Source organism: Carassius auratus, chromosome 42 (genome assembly GCF_003368295.1).
Source record: "Carassius auratus strain Wakin chromosome 42, ASM336829v1, whole genome shotgun sequence".
NCBI classification, from domain to species: Eukaryota; Metazoa; Chordata; class Actinopteri; order Cypriniformes; family Cyprinidae; genus Carassius; species Carassius auratus.
In genome coordinates this window covers 4,978,878-4,997,360 of record NC_039284.1, presented here as the reverse complement: position 1 = coordinate 4,997,360, position 18,483 = coordinate 4,978,878, and the positions used below count along the sequence as shown (strand labels likewise).

Genomic DNA, 18,483 nt, shown 5'->3' with positions numbered 1-18,483 from the left:
TGCAGGAGTTAATTAGCTCATTGGCATGTCATCATATTTTAATTTGTTGAGATAGTGTATTGGTTGGTTTTTGTTAAATGTGAGCAAAAATCATCACAATTAAAAGAACCAAAGACTTAAACTACTTCAGTCTGTGTTCATTGAATTTATTTAATACATTAGTTTCACAATTTGAGTAGAATTACTGAAATAAATTAACTTTTCCTCGACATTCTAATTTATTGAGATGCACCTGTATATGCACAGCTGCCAAATTGTTTCTCTATGGTAATCATTATGATCACACTTGCAATAATCACTTTAATGAGCTTCCGCCTGAAATTAATTAATTTCAGCTAATTGTATGATTATATTATCTTGAACTGTTAATTTGTGAAATGAACATTACTTGGACACATTCACTTCTGATAGCAGATCACTGTTAATTGTAATGTAGACCCATGCATTTTCTGTAAAGCTTCTTTGAAACAATGTGTATTGTGAAAAGCACTACACAAATAAATTTGAATTGAAATTGGCAGGTGAGCGGTATGTACCTGGAATCAGTCATGTGACTAAGGAGGATGTGACTATGAGGGAGGTCATCCATCTGCTTTGTATTCAACCCATGGCTCATAGCAGCCTGGTTAAAAGCCTGCCTGATAATGTAAGACATTTAATGCTTTTTGTTTTGCTTTCACTCATTTAGCATTGCAGTAAAATTGTGGCAGCCTGAGATTTACGTACATTAACTGACCAATTTAAATGCATTATCTGAATGTTTGTAAATGAACTAAACATAACATTGTTTTCTAACCTCATGAACCAAATTTTTTATTTTTTTGCATCACAGGAAAGCCATGAAACATGGCTTGAAACGGTCGTCCCTAAGGTTGCCGTTTTCAAGTAAGTGCATTTCGCTAAAGGTTTAGTTATTTATACCAGTTATGACATAGTCATTTATTCACAGTCGTTACACTCACGTCTCTATACAATGCGACATGTACTCCAAAATCTTTATTACATTTTGTTTAGGAAACCAGGAGTGTCAGGCCATGGCTTGTATGAATTGAAGAAGGAATGTCTGAAAGAGTTTAACCCCTTCTTCTATCATTACTCCAGACCACAACATAGTAAGGTACGTGGCTCCCATTGTCTTCCTCATTATCTCATTCTCATTAATATACACATTAGTCTTTAAACAGAAGGGAATGTTTATTTGTAAATATGTTTAAATGTACATATTAGGCAGAAGAGGCTCAGAAGAAGAGGAGGACCCAAGAAGGCAGTGATAAAGGTATGCCGTTCTGCACTGTATCTGTTCTGATGTTTAATATAAGTTGCTTTGGAGTGCACTGCACATTTCAAATGATAAAAAATCATGACTTCTTATATTTTGGAAAATACTGTAAATGCTAAACAAAATTGAATTTTGAATGCATAAATAAAATAATGAAAACAATGTGTTGCAGTTAAATGAAAATTTGCATGACAATATAAGAGGTTTGTTGCTTTACAGCTTTTACAGTTGTGGATTTTTGCACTGGAATGCTGTTTTGATCAATTAAAATCCAGGGCTAGAACTGCCCACTTTCTGAACTGTAAATAAGAATGTTTGACAGAAAAAAATGATGATGCACAGGGTGTGATATCTGCTGTTCCTCTATTTTAGCCCTGCGTCCCCCAGTGCCCCCTCCCTTCTGTCCAGGATTCTCAAACATAGTGTATCTGCTCTGCTGTGACATCTTCATCCATATTCTGAGGCGAATCTTCCAGAAAGCAGTGGAGGACTGTTCCAGCCGATGGACTGAACCCATGATCCAGAGAGTATGGCTCTTACTGCCCCACACCATTTCCATTAGTTCTTGTTCTGTTTCATTAACATAAATGTAGCAATTTTTTATATATTTATTGCATTTGTATTTCTAAGAACAAAATTGTTCTTATTTGATATGATTTTTTTAACGTGCGTGTATGACTTTAGGCACTGCACCTTGTAGGACAGGCTCTGCTGGAGGAAAAAACGCAGTTGGAAAGCAACAGTACTGAGGAAGTGACTTTTGACTTTAGTCTGAAAGCTCAAAGTAAGATCTCACCCTTTATTATCATTATATCATTATATATGTATATCATTAACTCAAAAGCTAGCGTGATACTCTGTATCCGTACATAGACAGCTGTCTTGTAAGGCAGTGTCCTAACTGCAGTAGTTGTTCTGCTTTAAATCTTTCAAAGGCAGTTACTCTAGTTTGTGTCTGAGCCATGCTGCTCAGTACACCATTAAGCATAAAAAAAGAGCACACCACAAATATTGCATAAAACAGGATGTTTTTTACTAGGTCTATCAGAATACCGTATGCTTAGGTTGGGGTTTACAGTAGGAGGCATGTGTAATGTGAAGAGTTGGGAACTATAAAAGTTCATATTTTCAGTTCATATTCAGTATTTTATACGCAATTGGCAGTCATTGGCATGACAAATACAAATAAAAAGTTCATGACATTGATTCTTTAAAATTCACCCAAAAGTTTGTCTGTATCTTGGAGTCTGTTATTGTGGGGACATTTCCAAAACCCTATACATGACCCGGGACAAAACAAAACGTGATTGGTTGCTTTACCTGTCAGTCATATGGCCTCTTGGGCGGTCCTTAGCTATTCAAAGCGACCAAGTTTCCCAGACCTTCTGCTGTCACTGATTTGCAGTAGACAATCACTTAAAATCAAATGAGGCAAGCGAAGTGTTGAAGTCAGCAGCCTGGGGTTTTTCTAGGTGGATGTTGAAGTCACCGAGTAGTACCAGAGTACCGTCCTCAGGGAAGTTTGAGAGTAACGCTCCTCCAGCGCCTCCAAGAAGTTACCCAGTTGACCTGGTGGACGATCAACAACTTGGATTTTAACAGGGTGGGGTAATAGTAATTTGTGTGTAATTCAAATTAACAGTTTCCTGTTAGAGAAGGTAAAGGGTCCAATTTCCATTCATTTGAGATAACCAGACCAGTACTTCTGGGGAAAAAAGTGAAATTAGTGGAGTGCCAGTGTCCTCGGATTTGATCCAGGTCTCAGTTAAGACCATGAGGTTGAGACTTGGCTGAGTAGCAATAGATGAAATAAAGTCTGCTTTGTTTACTTTCTTTTCCAATTGGTCTCTGGAACTGCCAGTCTGCAGTGAAGTGGTAGAGGACACAGGGACGACGTGTGAGTGTGATTTATGAGTGTTAGTAGTAATGGAAGAGATTTTGAAAGCACATAGTGAGTACAGTTGACTAAAACGAGGAGATGAGAACATGCTGTGCAAAAAGTAAAGGGGAAAAAATGCAATACTCAAGTGTCTTGTCGGTGTCCTTGCTCAGTGGAGTCGCGCAGGTAGAGTCGCTGGACTTTACACTCGATGGTCTTCACACACAGGCTGCCGTGTTATTCTAACCAATAATACACTCGCCCTGTTACAATTGCGACTTCAGCACACGTTTACCACGGTAAACCCTGTAAGCAAAGTAAAGTTCCTAGCAAGACAGCACGTTAAAACGTAAGAAAAGAAGCAAAACACTTACAAGCTGCTGTCTTCTGTTGCTCAACTGCTTCTTAGATTCTTTTGCACAACTGTTTCTTCTAAACTGCTTCTAATTATCAATAGTAGAATAATTAAGTAAAAATGCATTAGATGTTTTGAAATATTTTAGATTTAATTTAAAGGCCTAAGTTTTATCTGTAGAAGCTGGTAAATGTATTCAGCCAACGCAGAGTGAATTTACTCTGTCTCACTTGATGCAAGCCCTGAAACTACAAGGCATTGAGATGCAAGCATCGTTTAAAGGGTCAGTTCACCCAAATATGAAAATAACCCCATGATTTACTCACCCTCAAGCCATCCTAGGTGTATATGACATTCTTCTTTCAGACGAATACAATCAGAGTTATGTTAAATAATGGCTAATCCATGCTTTATAATGAGAGTGGATGGTTGCCCAAAATTTGAAGTCCAAAAAATGGCATCCCATCCATTCTAAAAGAAGTCCACATGGCTCCGGGGGGTTAATAAAGGCCTTCTGAAGCGATGCGATGCATTTGTGTATGAAAAATATCCATACTTACAACTTTATCAAACCTTAATCTCTTAACTTCCACAAACTGTCATATGGTGCGTTCACTGAAGAGAGTGACGTCCAGTGGCTGACGTAAGACTTTGGCAAACATGTTGATGAACGTGGAAGCGCGGAGGGGAGAGCAAAAACAAAACACCAGTCATGAATTAGTAAGAAAATGAGAATTTGTAAAGAAAAATGACAAGATTTCGATATATAACCAGAGAGACACTGGTTTTCTTTTGCTGTAAACAAAACTTGTTTCTCACGAGACTAGCATATTTTCACCGGAGCTTATCTTACGCCTTTCCTCCTATGTCACCCACTGGACTTCAGCTTCTCGTTGAACATTTTTAATATACTTTTCTTTCTTTTTAGGGTAGCTTTTTGTTCTTTCATTCTCACTTTTTCAATTTATTGGTTTCTTTTACTTTCAGTGTGTTATCTTTTTATCTTCATTGTGTTTACTTATCCTCCTCCCCTTTTCTCTCATTCCTGTTTCTTTCTTTTTACCTTTGTCTTTGCTCTTCCTCCAAGTATTTTTTATTTTATTTTTCTGTTGTTTGTTGTTCAGATTGATTGGGGTGCAGGGTTTGTGCTTTACTAACATCTTGGTTTACTTGATGCTTGCTACACATTCTTTAATTGTTGAATAATTTACCAGGTCTAATAACGTTTTCATTTGGTAAATAATTTGTAATTACATTCTTTATGAATAATTCTGCTCTCTCTCTCACTCTCTCCCTCTTGATAGATAGATAGATAGATAGATAGATAGATAGATAGATAGATAGATAGATAGATAGATAACAGCATAACATTTTTTTAATTAATTACAATAATACCATTATAGTAACATTTTTACAATAAGTTTTCATTTGTTTACATTAGTTAACTAAATTAATTAGCATTTACTTGCAATGGAAAAATGCTTCTAAATCATTAATCATTCTTAGTTGATGTAAAGTTCAAATATTTACTAATTTTGTTTTTAAATTATCCCCCGGATTCGCTGACAAGGTTTCAAGCCTAGTCCTAGACTAAAATGTAAATCTGAACTGTTTCAACTGACAGAAACTTGCACTGACTGATCTTAAAACATCAGTGCCTTGTTTTGTTCCAAGATGAACACCAGTAATGTTTTTTTCTAAGGCATGTTTATAAAAATAACTTAAATTTCCTAATTAAACTATGGCTTAATCCTGGTTTAGGCTAATCCATGTTTATGAAACCGGGCCAATAGTTGTATCTGTCAATATTATTTGTTTGACCTAAGCTAACATGAAATAACAATAAGCAGGATTAGTATTTATTGATGTTGACAAAGCAGAATAAATCTTGTAACTACAATTAGTTAATTCATTAACATTTAAGTGTTTTTGCAATTCAACTGTATTGGCTCTGAATCATATATTTAAGTTTAATTGCAGCTTTTGCACTAAGCCATATCACAGTTTTTATTTTATTTTGATATTTCACACAGCCCTACTATTCATGCTTCATACAGATATGTTTGTATTTTCAGAAACTGGTTCTGAACATGGCAAATCTTTGTTCCACTTCCTGACCAAAATAAAAGTCTTTACCTTCTCTGAAAGCTCAGAATGACATGATCACATGGAACTTACAGGTATGAAGGGATGATTTGATGTTTATTTGATTGTTTGATTTGTGGATTGGATATTTTAAGATCTATATGTCTCTCCTGCAAGATGTTTGAGGTGGTGAAGTGTCTTCGTGAGAAATCTGGTCCGGTAACTTCATTTTCTGTGGATCACAGCAAGATGGAGGAGGTAATGCTGTTCTCCTTCATAATGCTTCCGTGTCTTTGAGGTGCTTCAAGTGTGTGGTGTCTGCACAGGTGTGTTCAGGATAAGGAGAAAGCCGAGCGGAAGAGGAAGGCTGAGGCTGCTAAAGCCCACAGACAGAAGATCATGGCTCAGATGTCGGCCATGCAGAAGAACTTCATCGAGTCCAACAAGATGCTTTATGACAACGTGCCTGAGAGCTCGAGTCAGAGCGACACCGCCGCTTCTGTGGAGAGGTCTCTTTCTGTCTTTCGCTTTTTACTTTTCTTTCTTTTTGTGACTTTGGGACTCTTTTGTTTTTAGTTTCTTTAACCTTTTCTCTGCTTTTTATTCTTTTGCACTTCACATATTTATTTATGTATTTGTTGCATTTATTCATTATTGTACTGTCACTTTTATTTACTATTTTTTTGTTCTAATATAAATCAGTTCGTATTTTTTTTCAGTTTCTCACATTTTCTTAAATTTTCTTTCAATTTTGAGCTTTACTTCTAGACCTTTTCATTGTTGTGGTCCTTTTTCTTTCTTGCTTTGCTTCCTTATGCTTCTTACCATCACCCTTTTCCCTGTTTATTTGTTTTTACCAGTTATCAAGTATTCTTTCTTTTGCTTTTTACCTTTTTTTTTTTTTTTTTACACAGTTGTATGCCTTTAAAAAAAACTTATTTTTATTATTACCTGTATTTACCTCATGTGACTGTCTTTTCTTTCAGTTTTTCCAAGATTTTATTGTTTTGTTCTTTTGTCCATCAAAGACTGAATATCTCAGGCATTTACAGTAATATAATTTCTGAGAACACCCTTCAAATGTCTGTATGTCTAAAGGACGTCCCGGTGTGTGTGTGTGTGTGCAGCTTGGATGTGGATGAGAGCAGAGTGGCTGTGGGGCCTCAGCAGGGCGTTTGTTCCACAGACTGGGGGGCTCAGATCTGCATCCTGTGTCAGGAGGAGCAGGAAGTTCAGGCTCAGGCACCAGCCATGGTCCTCACAGCATGTGTGCAGAGATCTACTGTTCTCACCCAGGACCGTGGAAAGACACTCTCCCCTGAAGGCAAATGATGCCTTATTTTACCACTCAAGTACCTTAATTATGATGATAAACAGAAAATGTATAAATTCCTTGCATATCTTATGACGATTTATTATGATTAAAGCATTACTGAAAGGAATTATGCTTAGGTACTGTGACGCTGAATCAGTTTCCTCTCTTCTTTTTTTGCAAAACAGTAGGCGGTTATCCCTTGTTCATGCCCCCAGATTTGGCAGTGGGAACACACACTGGCAGCTGTGGACATGTGATGCACGCCACCTGCTGGCAAAAGTCAGTTAGTGCTTAAATATTTACATTGTAAAAACTATACATCTACTGCCTTACAAATTTCATGACCACTTAAAATCACCATTTGGAATTCTTATAGCAAACGAATCTGTCTTTTTGGTATGTCTGTAGGTACTTTGAAGCTGTGCAGAACACCACTCGGAATCGGCTGCATGCAGACCTGATCATAGACCTGGAGAACGGCGAGTACATGTGTCCACTCTGCAAGTCCCTCTGTAACACGGTCATCCCTCTGATCCCTGTGGAGCCCAGCAAGCTCAACTAGTATGGCACCATTACTAATGTTCTTCTTCAGGTGTTTACGTTGGAAAAAGTTAAATCTCATTTCTTTATTTTCTTTTTTTCTTTCTTTCTTTATTTAATTTTGTCAGTGAGAGTGCCGAATTAGTTGGTCAGCATCTCACTCTGGAGCGCTGGGTTCAGATCATGTCTTCTCGAATCAGAGGGCTGAGAGGTACATGGGAAACAGGTGAGAGTCTAAACTGATTTGTGCCTCCTGAATCTGTCTTTTCAATCTTAATATCATTAAGATATGCTCTCTTTAATTTGTGTGTGTGTGTGTGTGTGATTTCAGACAAAAACTGTAAGGAAGCAGCAGAGGAAACAATGATACTTTTTGATGAGAGTCAAGCTGATTTCAGATCCATTCTCAGTTTTGGAGTTCAAGAGCCGTGAGTTTCTAAAATATGTTCTTCTGGTTCTATAGTGAGCAATATGCTTATAAATATATATATATATATATATATATATATATATATATATATATAATATATATATATAAAACACACACACAGAGAGAGATTAGCTTTTTTTTAAATCCTGTTTTAACCTTCATGTTATTTCTGGATCTGATGTAACATCTGGGATTAGGCCGAAGTTCTCTCGGAGTATCACAGAGATGTTGGGGGTCTGTGCGACCACCGTGCACAGGTGGGATTGCAGACCGCTCCCAATGACCTGTGCCCATACGTGCCTGTCATGTCCTGGAACACGTGTGCCTACACCATCCAGGCCATCGGTAATGCTCTCCTCCTATGAATTGCTCATTGTCATGCACTGTTATCTGTAAAGCACTTTGAGATGGTGGATATGTTCACACCGTCAGTGTTAAGTATCATCACCCATATTTACCTATAAGTGTCTTTCAAATTGTCCTGTATTGCATAATTTGTTTAAACCGCAGAACTGTATTTTGGTGCTTTGTGAACAATGTCAGTCTGGTAATTTTGTGTTGCCTCATCTGATTTTTTTTTTTCTCTTTCTCTAGAAAGTATGTTACAGGAAGAAGGAAAGGCTCTTTTTGGATCTCTCCAAAACAGACAGGTCTGGTTTGGCTCTGCTTATATAGATCATCGTGCTCACCAGTTAATGTGGGATTGATTTCTAAAATCATTTTCTTCTTCAGCTCTCTGGACTCAAAGCGTTAGTGCAGTTTTCAGCTTTTCAGAGGCTGAAGAGCAGAAAAGCAGTCATACAGAAGCATTTTGCTGATATGTTAGCAGGTATGTCACGTTTAGGCGAGGATTGATAAGTTTGGTGGTTTTGTTCATGCAGTAATTCTGTCTCTTTCTAGTCCTGGTACCTGTTCCTACTGTAGTAAATGCACCATCAATATTAGAAGTGGACTTCTTTCATCTACTGGTGAGTGTTGATAAATAAATATTGGTGATAGATAGATAGGGATAACAAGATCTTGTGTGTGTGTGTGTGAAAGTGACGTGACATACAGCAAAGTATGGTGACCCATACTCAGAATTCGTGCTCTGCATATAACCCATTCAAAGTGCACACACAAAGCAGTGAACACACATTCTCCTACAATAGGTTTACAAGCATGCAAGGTCAAAAAAACGCTATAGTTTTTTGAAAATATGCATATAATATCACCTCATTTTCCAACAATTCTTAAATGATTAGTTTTAAGCAGTTATAAGTTTCATTCTCTAAACCCCTCCTTTCCGTGAGCATACTTGTGCTCTGATTGGTCAGATGGCTCAGTCTGTTGTGATGGGTGTACCACGTACTGCACGTGTCTGAAGCGATACACACATTGCCATAGTTCCATATTTTAAACGCTCAATAGAAAATCTAAACATTTATTATTTATCTTACGTACAGGTTGCGATTCAATGGAGCCAGCTGGTCCAGATAATCAGGGTACTGAGCCGTCTTTAACAAGCAAGCGATTAGAGAATCCTGCATTGAATTCCATAAGATAATAGAAGTGGTCATCAGTGAAATGACTGGAACATAAAAAAAAAAAAGATTGGGGTTGTACTGCTGTGGTTCAGTGGGAAACATTAACATTAACCACTAGGGTTGGGTATCGTTTGAATTTTATCGATTCCGATTCTGCTTATCCGATTCTTATCGATTCCTAGTTTCGATTCCAATAAGATTAAAAACAAATTAAATCCAACATTTGGATGTCAAATATGTATTGTCTTTTTACAAGGCAGCTGAATAATGAGCAAAAATCAGCAGCCTACAAAACACTGCAATAGGAATTTTGCCTATGCTTTAAAAGATACCATAGCAAAAACAAATAGATTAATATAAATTTCAAATATTATAGTGTTAAAGACAAATAAACAGTCAGTAATAAGATCGGAAACAAACAAATCAATTAGCAATATCATAAACTAAACAAAATTTCAGGTACAGAAACTGTAATTAAGTTTAAAAACACTGCACAATTTTCTTTTTATAAATAAAAATAAAGATTAATCAATTAAATATATTCCGTCAAGATCAGTGAATGGTTTTCTTTTGTTCTTTGATTAACAATAATGACAGGCAGTGTGTTTATTAGGCTGTTGTCTCTTTAAGCAAAAATACTTTACATGTGTGTTTTCTTTCTCATCTGTTTACGTTCACGTAAGACAAAAACGGCTGTGTTTATGATGATATACTGATGTAGTTTTCTATATTGGTATATTGGTCGACAAGTATGAAACAAGTCAGTTTCGACACGGAACAATATTTTCTAAAGTAGAAATACAAGGAACGGACTGTATACAAACAGGGCACAAATTCTTTCCGTTCCTGCACTTAATCGTTTTTAATCAAATTGAAATTTCAGAAAAAGCAGAATCGAAATGCACGCGTCTTATCGAATACCCGGTTCTTTGAATTTTGACATTTCGGTTCTAAAATGGAACCGGTTTTCGATACCCATCACTATTAACCACTGATTCTTTGTAGCCCAATCTTTCGGTAGTGAAAATAAATAAAATGAATTCACTTTCACAGCGTAAGACACAGCGTCTTCAAGACATAATGTCAATCACACAAAGCTACGATGTTTGAGGGTGGGGGCATTATGCGGGCATTATGCAGATGTGTTACTCCGTGACATGTAACCGTTAGATTCAAATTACTGGTCACTCATATATGCTGTTCAGAGACGATTCTTTTGGAAGACAATAACTTAATTTATTGTGCACTTTCGGCTTTACAACTTTGCAGTTTTAATTTTAACATTCACATAAAGCTACATTACACTGCATAAAAAAAGCTATACTTCTAATAGCAAAATAGGGGAACTTAAATCACTTTTATTATTTATAAGAATAAATCAAACCATCTGCTTGCTGAAAGGCTCATTTATTTTTAATAAGCATTAATCAATCTATCTACCATATTTTTTGGACTGTAAGTCGCACCTGAGTATAAGTTACATCAGTCCAAAAATACGTCATGATGAGAAAAAAAACATAAGTCGCACTGGACTATAAGTTGCATTTATTTAGAACCAAGAGAAAACATTACCGTCTACAGCCATGAGAGCGCCCTCTCGCGGCTGGAGACAGTAATGTTTTCTCTTGGTTCAGTTGACTTGGTTCATGTCAAATTAATTTTGATAAATAAGTCGCACCTGACTATAAGTCGCAGCACCAGCCAAACTATGAAAAAAAGTGTGACTTATAGTCAGGAAAATACGGTAATCAAATAAATCTGTATAATTTGTTGCACTGAACCCAAACCATTTCTAGAAAACAGAATGGCTTTTTTTTTTTTTTTTTTGCTTCGGGTCACCCAGAACACACATCTTCAAATGCTGTTTTGTGCACATAGACTTCAAGCTGCTAGTTAAGTTAATGGCAAGTTGGTTGAACATTCCTCATCAGTTTCTAATCAGTCGGACTGTATGTGTTTTGTTCCGCTCAGGTGGGGCTGATTCTGTCCATCCCAGCATTATATCAGGAAGAGGCTGTAGACCTGCAGCCTTCAGCAGTCAGCACAGCGTTCAATCACCTCTACCTACTGCACCTGGTCACTATGGGACACATGCTGCAGGTCCTGCTGGCTTCACACGGTAAATGCACACTGCCATAGATGCAAACTTGACACTGAAGAATAACATTTTCTGCACAACACTTATTTTCAGTAATATTATGTGTAGATTGTGCTGTAATAAGAGGGCCAGAGGAGGGCGATGAGGCCCATGCTGCAGCTGAAATCTTCTCTATTATGTCTCAACACACAGATGGGTGAGTTCATATGCTTGTCATATAGGGAAAGACTTCCTGTTTCTTTCTCGTGGTCTCTCATCATCTCTCTCTCTCTTTTCTTAGGTTGAGAGCTGGTGTGTCTGGTTTCAGTGTAGAGAGTGTAAAGAGAGGTGTTCTTCCCTTCCTGCGCTGTGCTGCACTGTTCTTTAATTGCCTTACAGGAGTGCCCCCTCCAGAGGAGCTGTCCGGTACTGCAGGTCGTTACACTTCATATGTTATAATTAGGTCTGGGCAAGTTAACACATTAATTGATTACCGTATTTTACGGACTATAAGTCACACTTCTTTTCATAGTTTGGCTGGTCCTGCGACTTACATTCAGGTGCGACTTATTTATGAAAATGAATTTGACATGAACCAAGAGAAATGAACCAAGAGAAAACATTACCGTCTACAGCAGCGAGAGGGCGCTCTATGCTGCTCAGTGCTCCTGTAGTCTACACTGAAGACATAGAGCGCCCTCTCGCAGCTGTAGACGGTAATGTTTTCTCTTGGTTCTTGGTTCTAAATAAATGCGACTTATATTCCAGTGCGACTTATCTCTACTCAGAAAATGCCTGTTATAATGTTATGATCAAGGCTCTGGACTGAGCATAACTTCTTTTTCTATAACAAACTATAAAATGTTTTCTATAAAAACATTAATGTCCTGGCAGTGACAAATTGCTTGTTTTATATTTAATTAGATTAATGTTATGTTAAGATTTACAAGAAATATTTTAACTGCTACTTTGTGAAAGGAATACTGCTATAAAAAAGCACCTTTTTTGTTTAAAGTGTTTGCAAAACTAATTTCATTGCACTTTTGTTCATATAGCAGTACTTTTAAAAAAAAAGTCCACAATACACTACTTTTGAATGTATTATTAGTTTTGTGCATAACAATGCGATTAATTGAGATTAATCGCAGACAATCATACTGTTGATCACGATTTAAAAAAATTATCATTGTCAAGCACTGGTTATAATTAGACATGCCACTGCAATTACATAAAAACTTTTGAATAATCAAATGGTTGTAGGTTCAAATGACTAATAATATCACAAGTACTTTTAAATTGTAATAAGTACTATTATCCAGGCTATTTTCTCTGTCGTATACAGAAAAATGCCAAGTATATGTGTATGTGTATTTAATTTTCTGTCACTGTACACACAGCAACAGGCTGCACAGTACTGTTTGCATATACATTTAAGTTATTAACCGTAATTATTCTATGCAGAATCACCTGAAAGTCAGCTGCCTCTGCTGTGTAGTTACCTGTCCTTGCCCTCCAACCTGTTTCAACTGTTTCAGGAGCACAGGGATGTTGGAATCACCTTAATAAAGAGGTACAAATCAGATAATGTCTGACCTTTTACAGTATCCACTACAGTTCAGGGTTTTTCCTGGGTCAGAATTGGTCTTCGGTGGTGGCTGAACGCCATGGTCATCCACACACAGCAAAGAGTACCCTAGTACCCACATGATCCACAACCCCAATATTGACAATAAATGTTACATTTAAAATAAATACAAAGAATCTAGGGGTGGCACGTTTCAACTTTTTCACGGTTCGGTTTGTTTCGCGGTTTTAGAGTCACGGTTTTCGGTACAGTTCAGTATGTGCTATGTTTATGGCAAAACTATACTTTTTAATAAAAAAATATGAAAAATTCAACTACAAGCAACAACACAAATAAATACAATAGCGTAAAGATACAAACAGTGGTTTACATTTTTTTTTTCTCTAGCATAAGTTTTTAGGTAAAGAAATTGAATAAAGTAATCAAATGTAAAACAGCATTGCATATTGGACTGTATAAATTAAAGATTGTTCTTTGTCAAAGTTATAAAAGCTTTTTAATCAAGAGCAGTGAGTGATTTCTTTGTTGTTGCATTTCGATTAATATAAAGACTGTCACTTTAAGAGAATGCACTGATACAACAGGCATATGTTCAGCCGGCTATGTCTGCTGTAGGATACTTACCAAGACGGGCATTTTGACATAATTTTTTGTGTGAATTTGTCCATTTAAACGCAATAGCTACTTCAGAGAGATTTTATATTTGCGCGCGTTCTTAGGGGCGGGTTTACGCGCATTCACAAATCTTCTCACTGCGCGTACGAGCTTGCGTCCTTTGACTCTTAAATGTTTAAACTGACAAAGCTTAAATGAGTTCAGTTTAAACACATATTAACGTGTGCTGTTCAGATCTCATTTGTGCTCGCGCGCTGTCAGCACCCAGGTGATTATGGAATAGATGACTGCTCATATTCCAGCAGTAATTCACATTGATCAAGAGTGAATCCAGGGTTTTTTGTTTCTAGTTTTTTTTTTTTCTCATATTGTTGTAATGTCTGGGAATCCAGAATCCGGATCCATCAACATAAAAATATATTAGTTGAAGCCAGTTTGTTTTACGTGCTATTTATAGCAAACCATATTATAGATGCTTTGTCAAATTTAAAGTGAACCGCGGTCCCAGCGTGTGTGGTGAACCGAATGGTTCGGTTTAAAAATAAAATAAATAAAAGCAATAGTTTTTTTTATCCTATTTATTCATGAAAAAATGATTATTGTCATCCTTTTATTGCCCTCATTCCAAAAAAAAGGGCATTATTATGCCTGCTGGCTTTCATAGTTTAGAAATGTAAAATCATTTTTTGATAGACCTGATAATTATTTTAGTATAATCATATCAATTGAAAACGTAGCGTTAAAAGGTGTAAAAGTGTTTATTTTTGCCATATAAAGTTTAATAAAATTAGCAGCTAGCTAGCAACCGCTTTCTTTGTGCTTTGATCTAGTTTCATCTCACTCCAGTCTAACTTTAAACTAAATGGTTTTATAGGTAATTAACTGCACATTGTCTTAGGCCTATACATACTGAGGATTATTAAGGCTAAATTTTACTAAACACTCTTGCTAAATGGGGGTAAGCACACTTACTTTCTCATTTCATTATTTTTTGCGTTTATTAAAGTTATCTCAGCTGCAGGTGCGGAATGCTTGTCACAAGTTGTAAGAGAAGATAAGGCAACTTTTTTTGACTGCAATTCACACCCAGCAGTAATTCAGCCAAAAATATTTTCCGATTGCACCACGTGAAACATGGATTCGGCCTTCTGACTTTAGGATGAGTAGATTTTGATGCGGGGGAGAGAGCAAAAACAGAACTGGGGACAGAGAATGCGCGAGCGGGGGGCGGGGTGCTGTGCTGTTCTCTCCGCACTCCGTCAGTAGCCAGCTTCACTCACAAAACCCAGTTACAGATCAAATTAGGCTTTGGCGGGACAAAAAATAGTTTTGGCGGCCGCCAAAAGATTTTCAATGTAGGAAAAACCCTGCAGTTGTACTAACAAACTTTATTACTTGGTATAATAATAAGCAATAGTAATAATAAGTATATAACTAAATAAATAATAAGCAAAACATAATATTGCTGTTGCTGTATAGTTGTTGTTTATAATTATTAATAACAATCATTATATTATATTATTTTGCTGCAGTTTAATTTTTCTTGTTTAGCTTATACTAATAATATTATAATATTTTTTGTTGTTTAATTATTTACATTATACTATTTAATATAAATATGATATTACTTATAACTATTATATTATAATAATTGTTGTTAATAATAATGTATTGTAATTTTATTTATAATAAAACAATAATATTTTAAATTAAACTTAAAAATTATATGTATTATTATACATGTTGTTATAAAAAAAAGATCATCCTTAAGAAAATGTATTTTTGGATTTCAAATTCCATAATTATACATAATTCACACATAAACGAAACAAAATAAGCTACAGTATTGGTTCAGTTTAGAAGAAGGATTTATCAGTAAATGGCTACAATTTCATTACAATGAATCAATAAACAATTATAAATAATTATCATTATTATTAGTAGTTAGGTATTTATTATTATTAAATATGTAAATCTATTTTCATGAATATTAATATGTTGTGGCTAGGGCTGTCATGATAACAAATTTAGCTGGACGGTAAATTCTCCAAGAAATTATCGCATAAATGATAATATTGTTCTAAGACCAGTTTTCAACAAATATAATGATAATGGCATAATAACGCAGGTAGGCTACACCTTTTCAAAGATAAACAAACTTTTATTTAATTTTATGGCAGATTCAGAGCAAGAAATACCAACATGTTGACTTTGTGTGCCTTAAAATTAATTAATTTTGTATGTTATATTATGTTTATATGCCAGTTAGGGATGCTCATATTGACGTTTAACCGTTAACCGAAAGTAAACATTTTGACCGATGAAGGAGCCGTTCACATATCACGTCTTTTTTTTGTGCTCAAGTTCGTTATTTCAAATGCGGTATGCGCGCTCACAATGGAAGAAATGCGATGCGCTCGTTTTTTTTTTTTTTTTTCAGGCCCGTCTGCACCGCATTGAGTTAAAAAACATATCCGCTTTTCAGAATGACGCAAGCGCACCAGGTCCAACTCAATCAGCTTCCTTCGAGTGAAATTCCCCATTGTTTTTGAAAAATGTGATGCACCCAAACACTTTTTTTTTTTACTTCGAAAATAGATCTTGTAAAAGAGTTACAGCAAGGGTTTTTTGGTGGTGGAAATCCATTACTGAAATTTCCTTGTTGTAACTGAGATCGCAGCTGATGGTTGCTGAGCAACGACAGATGCCTCAGGAGCGCAACTGCCCGAGCGCACGCGTGTGTGTGTGTGTGTGTGTAACTCACTGGGTGCATTGACACATGCAACTATACACCAACAGACTCCACAGGCTGCACTCCAGACTAACCCCACATCATGACATGTAAAAAAAAAAATATAAAATTTGAAAAAAGAAATTTTCGTGGCCAGAAAAATTATCAAGCTTTTTTTTTTTTTTTTTTGTGCGATTAATTGATTTATCGACTATCGCGACAGGCCTAGTTGTTGCTAATAATATTTGTTTCTGTGTGTCAGGTGGTGTGGGAACTCAGCCATATCCAAAGCCCTCAAAGATGAAAGCCAAATCATCAGGTTAGATGACACTTAATTTCTGCTCTGTTTCATAGTAAGCTCACTTCCCCTTTATTTCAACAACAATTGAACTGAATTTCCCACTTGTTGGTCAGGTATCCTCGTAAGAGAAACAGGCTGATAGATCTTCCAGAGGACTATAGTGTGTTGCTCAACCAAGCTAGTCACTTTAAGTAAGTACTTTTAATAAAGATTTCCTATAATGTCCATTTCGAGAATTGAATGTGACTTTCTCTCTTCGCCTGTAGATGCCCAAACTCATCAGACGACGAGCGAAAGCACCCGACTCTGTGTCTGCAGTGCGGGGTCACGCTGTGTGCGCAGAGCCCCTGCTGTCAGCAGCAGCTGAACGGGGAGGAAGTGGGAGCGTGCACGGCTCACGCCGCCATCTGCGGGGCTGGAGTGGGAATGTTTCTCAGGTGAGAGGAAGATAAGACAACCAGCTACTATTTCCGATGAGATTCTGAAGTGTCACATCCAGTGCACACTTCATTATCACAAGATGCCAGAGGAGAGGATTTGTGAATAGCCGTGAAGTGACACGACTGACAATGACAACATGACAGATGTATGTCTAGATTGCATTCGTATTATATAGAACATACATTTTTAGCGGTGGTGACATAATTATTTATTCAAATGAAGTCGAGTATGCGATTTCAGACACAGACATTTGTAGAATAAGGCTATTACACTGTGTGCACATTTATTAGGCAAGTAATTTTTAACATATTATCATTTTATTCTCCATCACATGCATCAGAGTGCTCCACTGCGTGGCTGGCCAGTAAAGGCCTAAAATATGAAAAACTAATGACATGGCCCCCTTCTTCACCTGACTTAAACCCTATTGAGAACTTTTGGGTCCTTAAGCATGACATTTACAGTGAAGGTAAAACCGTACACCTCTCTGAACAGTGTCTGGAGGATGTGGTTGATTCTGACCAGATCAAGGAACTGACCGACTCGGTGAATGGAAGGCTTGTGACTTTTTCGAAAAGAAGGGTGAAGCTATATTGGTCACTGAGGTTTTCTTTTCAGAAATGTTCATTTGTAAATTGAGTTTTTATTATTCTCAGTTTAACAGGTGAAAATAAAAGTAAAAGTGCGATGGGAAAATTGTTTTTCATTTAGTTGCATAATAATTCTGCACCCTAATAGTTGCCTAATAACGGTGTACATGTAGATATTCTCTTAAGAAAACTTCAAACTTCACTTTTACTACTTAAAAGTTCAGGTTTGAGGGTTTGTTAACATTTTGGATTGACCAAGAGCACTGTAGTTGCACTATAACAAAATTAATCATCAAAAATACAACTTGCCTAATAATTGTGCACACAGTGTAGTGTAGGGTGATGTAAATAAATAAAAACAGGTTACTACTGATAATAACAATCTTTTTTGTGTCTTTCTGAACAGGGTTCGAGAGTGTGAGATCATCTTGATGGCCAGTAAGACACGGGGCAGTCCTCATCCAGCACCTTACCTTGATGACTATGGAGAAACAGACCCTCAGCTTGGGTAAAGTTCACTGTTCACACCAGCTCATTGCAATAGAGTTCGGATGTTTGATGTCAGAGAGCCACTTATATATATATATAATATATATTAATATATATAATATATATATATATATATATATATATATATATATATATATATATATATATATATATATATATATATATATATATATATATATATATATATATAAATAACGTGTAAAAGTTCAAATAATTGCATTACT

General features: G+C 36.3%; 1 pseudogene; it reads left to right on the top strand.

The window, feature by feature from the left end:
- Window positions 1-18,291, top strand: part of LOC113060460 (E3 ubiquitin-protein ligase UBR1-like) — a 32,766-nt pseudogene extending 14,475 nt beyond the window's left edge.
- Window positions 18,292-18,483: the final 192 nt, after the last annotated feature.